The 10,420-nt window shown below is 37.3% G+C and overlaps 1 pseudogene across 1 annotated transcript; it reads left to right on the top strand.

The window, feature by feature from the left end:
* Positions 1 to 6,968: 6,968 nt before the first annotated feature.
* LOC307182089 (protein SET-like) lies at positions 6,969 to 7,832 on the top strand (annotated as a pseudogene). Its single transcript has one exon. The product of its transcript is annotated as a protein SET-like (transcript).
* The last annotated feature ends 2,588 nt before the right edge of the window (positions 7,833 to 10,420 follow it).

Below are 10,420 nucleotides of genomic sequence, written 5' to 3'. Positions count from 1 at the left end.
TATCATATAGGTGATTTCCTTTAAAATGATCAGTGCATTTGCATCACATGATCAGTGTGATGTAAATGCATGATAAATGTGTAAAAAAAATTCACACATGTTTACAAGGAAGTGTATATAGAAGGATGTTTACTGCACCACTATTTATAATAGAGAAAAATTGAAAAGAATGTAAATATCCATCAGAAAGTTTTAACTATGTTATGCCTATACTATGGAATGTCATGAGCATTTAAAAACAATGAGGTAGACTTAAAAATAGGCAAAGGACTTGAACAGACAGTTCTCTGAAGAAGACATATAGATGGCCAAAAAGCCCATGAAAAGACGTTCAACATCACTAATCATTAGGGAAATTGAATCATTGTGCAAATTGAAATCACAATGAGATACCACCTTATACCTAGTAGGATGGCTGCTGTTAAGGATAAATAAACAACAAGTGTTGATGAGGATGTGGAGAAGTTGGGACTGCTGTGTACTGCTGGTGGAAATGTAAAATGGTACAGCTGCTATGGAAAATAGTATGACGGTTCCTCAAAAATTTTTAAACAGAACTACTATATGATCCAGCAATTCCACTTCTGGGAATATATACAAAAGAATTGAAAGCAGGATCTTGAAGAGATATTTGTACACCCATGTTCATTAGCATCACTATTCACAATAGCCAAGGGGTAGGAGCAACACAAGTGTGTCCAAACAGATGAATGAATAACCAAAATGTGGTATATACATGCAGTGGAATAGTATGCGTTTATACTATTCTGACACATACTACAATATGGATGAACCTTGACGTCATTATGCTAAGTGAAATAAGCCAGTCACGAAAAGACAAATACTGTAATTCCACTTATATGAGGTACCTAGAGTCAAACTGGACCAATTAGAACCTCCTTATTCCCTTTGCCATTGTGATTATTTCAAACACGGGTGATCAGGGTCAAGCCAAATAGTCTTAATCAGAGCTCTTACTGGAGAGTTGTTCTTCTTCTGCGGGAGAACTGTTAGATAGTGTTGGCTTTGGAATTGAGTGACCAGGTGTGCCAATACATTAGAAAAGGCTACCTGGGTTTTACTTTAATTGTATAGCCAAACCTAATCCTAACTAATGTAAGATGTATGTCTCCTAAACCAACAGAAATAAAGTGGAAAAGGGAAGCTCAATTAACAAAAAAAATTAAAAATAAAAAAGCAGAATACACCACTGGAGATCCGTATACTTCACTATATGTAAATTCTAAAAGAAAAGAGGAAAAAGAAATGCAGAAGAGGGGAGGGAAGAAGAAATAATGGAAAATAGAAAACTAAGTTGGGTAGGGAGAAGTCCAAACACAGTAGTCAGGATGAATGAATGTGCCTGGGTTAAGTTCCCTTATTAAAAGACAAATGCTCAGATTGGCTATTTTTAAAATCTTGTGGCTATATGGCATTTACAAGATGTGCCTAAATCAGGATGACACAAAACTGTTGGAAATAATGGGAAAATACACTTTCCACACAACCCAGTAACTCCACTCCTAGGAAATCTAACCAAGAGAAATGAAAACATGTCTACACAGAGACTTGTACATCAATGTTCATGTTATCTTTATTCATAATAGATAGGAACTGGAAACAACCAAAGTGTCCATAAACAAGTAAATGGATAAACAAACTGTGCATTCATACAATGGAATACTGTTTGGCAATAAAAAGAATGAACTACTGGGCTTCCCTGGTGGCGCAGTGGTTGAGAGTCCACCTGCCGATGCAGGGGACGCGGGTTCGTGACCAGGCCGGGAAGATCCCACATGCCGCGGAGCGGCTGGGCCTGTGAGCCATGGCCGCTGAGCCTGCGCGTCTGGAGCCTGTTGCTCTGCAACAGGAGAGGCCACAACAGTGAGAGGCCCGCGTACGGCAAAAAAAAAAAAAAAAAAGAATGAACTACTAATGCAATAACATAGATGAATCTTAAAACTGTTAAACTGAGCAAAAGAAGCCAGACACGAAAGAATGTATACTGTATGATTCCGTACATATGAAACTCTAGGAAGCACAAACCCAATCTATAGTGATGGAAAGTAAATTGATTGCCTGATGTGGAGAGAGAAGATTGGCTCTTGTAGAGGTACAAGGGAGTTTGGGGGGATGATGGAAATTTTCTGTATTTTGATTGCTGTGATGGCTACTTGGATATATTGATTTGTCAAAAAGCATTGAAATGTGCACAAGATGGGTACATTTTATTATTTGTAAATTACACCTCAGTAAGTTAAAAGATGGGAAAAGGCATGCAGAAATAATATGCTGTCTGAATATGCAATATGGAAAATATTGAGGTTTTCTTTGTAGCCTAACATGGTCAATTTCATGAAAGTTCCATGTACACCTGAAAAGGAGGTACATTCTGTATTATCTGGTATTATCAGGATAAAAGGTTTGATATTTATGCATAAGATCTACCTGATTGTTTAGGTATTCTGTATCCTTACATTTATTTTTGACTCTTTGATCTGTCTCACACTGAGAGAAATAGAGTTTTCTAATCTTAGTATACTTTGTCTATTTCTCCTTGCATTTCTTAGAGTTTCCACTTGACGAAAGTTGCTACTGTGTTGTTTTGTGCATGGATACTCATAACTGATATTTTTTTTTGTGCACTGTAGCCTTTAGCATTATAGTGTATTCTTTTTGTCTCATTTAATGCTCTTTAGCCTGAATTCTACTTTTTCTTATATTAAGAACAGGATCTTTGCTTTCTTTTTCTTTTCTGTAATGCATTTGCCTTATCTACTTTTGCCTGTCCTTTTATTTTTAGCTTTTCTGAATTCCTTACCCCCAAAGTAAGGTGCCCTTGCACAGTTCATCTTGTAGACAGAATTGCTAGAGACTAGTCACTTCTATGTGTTTTGTTTTGTTTATTTTCTGAATAGGAGTGTTCACTGTAGTTGTCCTGTTCCTATTCCACCAATTGTATATTTGGTGTTATAAGGGCAGATAATTTGCCCTCTTGGTGCATAGGTCTCTAGATCAAAAAAAGCCACACCTCCTGATACTGATACTACTACATATACCCCTTGCTGTAGAGACAGCTGTGCTCCACCTAGATCTCTTGGACTTTGAGCATGATGTCATGATTGGACAGGACTTGGAGAATGTCTGTGTGGAGGAGGGGGGTTGTGTAGTGTATACGTGGCCTGTGGTAGAGAAAGTGAAATCAACGTTTGGTAACTAGAAGGGTAGAGTGTAGCAGTTGTTGGTGCTGTTTACCAAATATTTCTGGCTCTCTTGTTTATGGACCCAGGGTAGGATGGCTCTTTTCCACCACCTTTGAAGTGAGGTGTGGCAATGTGAGTGAAGATGACATATATCATTTCTAGGCAGAAGTTTTAAAAGTCATTATGTGATGAACTATGCTCCCTTTGGCCTGCCTTTCAAATCATGAAAACATAGAGATGGAACCTTGCTTTGCCTGGATCCCACAGAACATCCCAACACTAGGGTAAATGAAAAATAGACATTTGTTGTTTTAGCCACTGAGATTTGGGTTGGTTTTTTTGTTTGTTTGTTTGTTTTTTACAAGAGCATAACTTAGCCTATACCGACTGATAAAGCACATGTTGGAAAGTCTGGGTTAGAGCAGTTGGACAAGAAAAAGAAAAGGTATCCAAATTGGAAAAGAAGAAGTAAAAAATTATCTCTGTTCACACATGACATGATCTTACGTAGAAAATCTTAAAGAATCCATTTGTAAAATCTGTTACAACTAATTAATGATTTCAACAAAGTTTCAGGATACAAAATCAACATGGAAAAATCAGTTGCATTTCAGTACGCTAACAGTGACCAATCAAAAAAGAAACTAAGGAAACAATCCAATTTGCTATAGCATCAAAAAGAATAAAATACCTAGGAGTAAACCTAACTAAGGAGGTGAAAGACTTGTACACTAAATTACAAAATGTTGCTAAAAGTAATCAGAGAAGATACAAGAGAATGGGAAGACATTCTGTGCTCGTGGATTGGAAGACTCAATAGCAATAAAATGTCCATACTACCCAAAGTGATCTATGGATTCAATACAATCTCTTATCAAAATACCAATAACGTTTGTAGAAATGGAAAGGAAAAAAAGCCAATACTGGTATGGAATCTCAAGGGATCCCGAATAGCCAAAGCAATCTTGGAAAGGAAGAACAAAGTTGGAGGCCTCATGCTTCCTGATTTCAAAACATACTACAAAGCAGAGTAGTAATCAAGACAGTGTTGTACTGACATAAAGACAGATATATAGACCAAATGCAATGATAGAGAGCCCAGAAATAAACCCATACACATACAGCCGTTCCTTTATATTAGCAGGGGCTTGGTTCCAGGACCCTCACAGATGCCAAAATCTGTGGATGCTCAAGTCCCTTATATAAAATGGTGAAGTATTTGCGTATAACCTATGCACATCCTCCCATATACTTTAAACCATCTCTAGATTACTTATAATACCTAATGCAATGTAAATAGTTACCAGTGTACAGCAAATTCAAATTTTGCTTTTTGGAATTTTCTGGAACTTTTTCCCCCAAATATTTTCTATCCCCAGCTGCTTGAATCCACCGGTGCAATACCTTCGGATATGTTGGGCTGACCGTATTGCCAAATGATTCTCTACAAGGGTACAAGACCACACATAGGAAAAGGACAGTCTCTTCAACAAATGGTTCTCAGAAAACTGGATATCCACATGCAAAAGAATGAAGTTAGACTCTTACACCATATACAAAAGTTAACTCAAGGTGGATTAAAGACCTACACACATGACCTAAACTATAAAACTAGGAGGAAACTTTAGGACTTTGGGTTTCACAATGATTTATTGGGTGTGACACCAAAAGCATTGACAGCAAAAGCAAAACTAGACAAATGGGACTACATGAAACTTAAAACCTTTTGTGTATCAAAAGAAACAATCAAGAGAGTGGAAGGCAATCTATGGAATTGGAGAAAATATTTGGAAATCATATATCTGTTTAGGCATTAATATCCAGAATTTATAAGGAACTTCAACTCAACAAAAATGTCTGATTTTAAAAACGGGCAAAAGACTTGAACAGACAGTTCTCTGAAGAAGATATGCAAATAGCCAACAAGCACATGAAAAAGCTCGACATCACTAATATGAGAAAGGCAAATCAAAACCACAATGAGGTATTACATCTCTCCCGTTAGGGTAGCCACTATCAAAAGAACAGTAAATGAACAAGGGTTGGTGAGGATGTGACCAACATCCTATTAATTGGAACACTTGTGCACTATAGGTAGGAATGTAAAATGGTACAGCTGATATGGAAAATAGTAGTTTTTGAAGTGGTTCCTCAAAAAAATTATAGAATTACCATATGATCTGGCAATCTTACTTCTGGTTATATATACAATAGAATCCAAAGCAGAGTCTGAAAGAGATATGTGCACACCCGTGTTCATTGCAGCGTTATTCACAATAACCAAGAGGTGGAAGAAACCCAAATATCCACTTAAAAATGATAAAGATGGCAAGTGTAATGTGATGTGTGTTTTACTACAATTAAAAAAACATATTACAAGATCCAAGCGATGGCACAGTGAGAAATGAAAGTTTAATGATCAAAGGAAGTCACAGACCCATTAAGAATTGCTCCTCTGTTTGCTGTAGTCCTGTGGGACTCATGGACACAAGCCCTGTTGTGTTTTAGGGACCCATCCCTGATGTGAGAACCTTAAAAGTTGGGGCACAAGATGTGGGTCCAAACCTTTCACTCCTCAGGGAGAAGGTGGGAATTGGGGGTTCCCCGCCCAATTGTATGGCCCTGTACTGAGGGTGAGGTTCATGGTGAGAGTGTGTCTCAGCCTTTCCTACCCATTTTGAGGTGAGTATTTTCTCATCTACTCGATGTGTAGAAGTCGCTAAGCTAGTTTTTGGATTTCTCCCAGAGGAATTGCTCTGTACGTGGCTGTACATTCTGTGTGTCCATGGGAGGAAGGAAGTTCATGAGCCTTCTATGTCACCATCTTGGTCCCTCTTCATAATAAGGAAATTTTTTACTTATAGAAAAATGCAAGGAAGTGCTCAAAAATTGATGGGGACTTGCCAAAAGAAACAGGAACCAGCTTGAAAAGTCTCATGTTGGTCAAATTTGAGACAATTTAAGGATCAAAATTAGTAATGACAGTAGTGGATTATCACATGATTATTTTTAATTTTTATTGATATATATTTGATGTATAACATTGTATAAATGTAAGGTGTACAACATGTTCATTTTTAATAAAGAATCCATGTGTCCGTAAGATATTAAGAGTAAACAAAGAAAATGGGAGAGATGGGGGAGCTTTTTTGTATAGGAATATTACAACTAATAAATGTAGAAGGAAGGATAGAAATATGAAATCATTTACAATCACCATTGTAATAACTGATTTGGGCAAGAATCATCAGTGGATGTCAGAACCATTGGTAAAAAGCTGTAGGGAACAAGATACTTTCAGAACCTCAAAGTATTATCCCATAGATTACTATACATACCTTTATAATAGGGAAATTTGGCAAACACTGCCTTGCCCAAATGATCAAACTTGATGTCACTACTGATGGGACAAACTGACATAATGTACATCGTGGTGTGGGGTATATAAGGATACATTAATTATGTAGTATTTTTGTCCCCCCAAATTAAAAAAGAAAAACTAAATCTAATCATGAGGAAACTGAAATCCAAAGATTAGGGACATTCTGCAAAACAATCTGTTTGGAGTCTTAAAAAATGTCAGTCATGAAAGAAAAAAAAAGGCTACAGACCTGTTTTTATATTAAAGGAGACTAGGCATGAAAACTAAATGCAATGTGTGATCCTTGATTGTACCCTGAATTAAAAAAATAAGAAACTGTAGAGTTCTCAGAGCTCCTGGTATGAGCGTCTTCCCTTGGGTGGATTCTTGGCTTTTCTCCCAGCATGGCCCCCAAACACCAGTCTTCACTTGCACCCCAAGCAAAGAAACCAAAGAAACCGAGACTGACTCCTGCCTCCAGGCCAGAGGAAACGTCTGCTTCTCCAAACTTGACCAACGAAGAAAAAGAACAGCAAGAAGCAATTGAACATATTGATGAAGTACAAAATGAAACAGACAGACTTAACGAACAAGCCAGTGAGGAGATTTTGAAAGTAGAACAGAAATATAACAAACTCCGCCAACCATTTTTTCAGAAGAGGTCGGAATTGATGGCCAAAATCCCAAATTTGGGGGTAACATTTGTTAACCATCCACAAGTGTCTGCACTGCTTGGGGAGGAGGATGAAGAGGCACTGCATTATTTGACAAGAGTGAAGTGACAGAATTTGAAGATACTAACTCAGGTTACAGAATAGATTTTTATTGTGATGAAAACCCTGACTTCGAAAATAAAGTTCTCTCCAAAGAACTTCATCTGAATGAGGGTGGTGATCCATCTTCAAAGTCCACTCAAATGGAAATCCAGAAAGGATTTGATAAAACATTCAAATCAAATGCAGAATAAAGCCAGCAGGAAGAGACAGCATGAGGAACCAGAAAGCTGCTTCACCTGGTTTACTGATCCTTCTGATGCAGGTGCAGATGAGTTAGGAGAGGTCATCAAAGATGATATTTGGCCAAATCCATTACAGTACTACTTGGTTCTGGACGTGGATGATGAGGAAGGGGAAGGAGAAGAAGATGATGATGAAGAGGAGGAAGGATTGGAAGATACTGATGAAGAAGGGGATGCGGATGAAGGTGAAGAAGATGGAGATGATGCTGAGGGGGAGGGAGGAGAGAAAGATGAAGGAGAAGATGACTAATGGAACACTGATGGATTCCAACCTTCCTTTTTTAATTTTGTCCAGTCTCTGGGAGCAAGTTGCAGTCTTTTTTTTCTCCTCCTCTTGTGCTCAGTCGCCCTGTTTTTGAGGTCTCTTTTCTCCTTTATACCATGGCTCACAACTTATTTTGGGGGAAAATACCTTGAGCAGAATTCAGTGGGAAAAGAATCTCTACCCCTCTCTGTTCCAAATTCATTTTTATCCTTTCCTGTCTCAACAAAAACTTTATGGCATCAACACCACCATTCTCTGTGGGAAAAAAGAAAAACCTTCTGCTCCCTTAGCTCTGCTGGAAGCTGGAGGGTGCTAGACCCCTGTGTAGTAATACATAGAATTCTAGCTTTTTTCCTCCCTTCTCTGTATATTGGGCTCAGAGATTACACTGTGTCTCTATGTGAGTATGGACAGTTAGTGTTTACCAACATGTATCTGTCTACTTTCTCTCGTTTAAAAAAAGAAAAAAAAAACTTTAAAACCACACACAAAAAAAAAAACTTTAAAAAATGGGGTTATAGAAGGTTAGCAAAGGGTGGGGTTGAGATGTTTGGGTGGGTTAAGTGGGCATTTTGACAACATGGCTTCTCCTCTGGCATGTTTAATTGTGATGTTTAACGGACATCTTTGCAATTTAAGATGACACTTTTAAAATACAATTCTCTCCTAATGATGACCTGAGCCCTACCACTCGATGGGAGAATCTGCAGAACCTGTAGGATCTTATTTGCAATTGACATTCTCTATTGTAATTTTGTTCCTGTTTATTTTTAAATTTTTCTTTTTGTTTCACTGGAAAGGAAAGATGATGTTCAGTTTTAAACGTTAAAAGTATACAAGTTACTTTGTTACAATAAAACTAAATGTGTACACACACACCAAAAATAAGAAACTGTAAAGGATATTATTGGGACAATTGAGGAAATTTAAATAATGGGCCGATTGTAATTGTAATTGTATTTATGTTAAGTTTCCTTAGAGTGAATAGTATATAGTACTTGCATGTAAGGATAGCTTTGTTCCTAGGAAATACCTGCTGAATGTTTAGGTGTGAAGGGTCACAATAGCTTCAAGTAACTGTTTAATGGATTGGGGAAAAACAGATAGATAGATAGATAGATAGATAGAAGAGGGAGGGAGAGAGAGAATGTAGCAAAACATCAACAAATGATATGCCTAAATGAAGTGTATAGGGTGTTTATTTACTTATTTTTCTTTTGGCTGCATCCTGCAACTTGCAGTTTCCCTGACCAGGGATTGAACCCGTGCACTCTGCATTGGCAGGCGGATTCTTTTTTTTTTTTTTTTCGATATCAATGACCAAACTTTAATGAAATAATATTTACGCTTCACCAGCATTATTTCTAGATCAATTCAGTGGTGATTCAACAAAATGAACAGCTCATTTAAAAGGATGCATAGTATTACTATAGAGGAAAGAAGTACGTAATATTGAAGAACATTCATTTTTTAATCACATGAATACAAACCTTACCACGTGTGAGTTTGGTAATGTCCACTATGTCCCTACTCTCTCTGATAGAAATCTCTCAAATATAAAATGTGAAGAGTCCCTACTTCCCTGTGTCATTATAAAGACAAAATAAGATCACATCTGCAAAGCCCTTGACAAAATTGGACATGTTATGAAAACTCAATAAACGGAAACTCTTAATTATTGTAGACTCTTCTGTTTCTTCTATTGTTAGATTTTAGATTATTTCCTATTTTTTCTAGAAATAACAGTGAACTATACATCTATTTCGTGTTTGTTTATATTTTACAGTATGTTTACAGGCTCAAGTTCCTGAAGTCACAATACATATTTTTAAAACTCAGACATAGGTTAATAAGTTGCATTCTAGATAAATTTTATTAATTTATACTTTTACCACCAGGGTGTGAGAAGGCCTATCTCAATAATCCTTTACAAGTGGATTTTTCGTTTTTACATCTTTATTGGAGTAAAATTGCTTTAGAGTGGTGTGTTAGTTTCTGCTTTATAACAAAGTGAATCAGTTATACATATACATTTACGTATACATATACATATACATATACATGTTCCCATATCTCTTCCCTCTTGCGTCTCCCTCCCCCCCACCCTCCTTATCCCACCCCTCTAGGTGGTCACAAAGCACCGAGCTGATCTCTCTGTGCTATGCGGCTGCTTCCCACTAGCTATCTATTTTACATTTGGTAATGTATATATGTCCATGCCACTCTCTCGCTTTGTCACAGCTTACCCTTCCCCCTCCCCATATCCTCAAGTCCATTCTCTAGTAGGTCTGTGTCGTTATTCCTGTCTTACCCCTAGGTTCTTCATGACATTTTTTTCTTAAATTCCATATATATGTGTTAGCATACGGTATTTGTCTTTCTCTTTCTGACTTACTTCACTCTGTATGACAGACTCTGGGTCCATCCACCTCATTACAAATAGCTCAATTTTGTTTCTTTTTATGGCTGAGTAATATTCCATTGTATATATGTGCCACATCTTCTTTATCCATTCACCCGATGATGGACACTTAGGTTGTTTCCATCTCCGGTCTCTTGTAAATAGAGCTGCA

This window comes from Stenella coeruleoalba, assembly GCF_951394435.1.
Source record: "Stenella coeruleoalba genome assembly, chromosome: 2".
NCBI lineage: Eukaryota > Metazoa > Chordata > Mammalia > Artiodactyla > Delphinidae > Stenella > Stenella coeruleoalba.
Note: the sequence above shows the minus strand (reverse complement) of the source record. Positions and strands in the feature narration are given on the sequence as shown.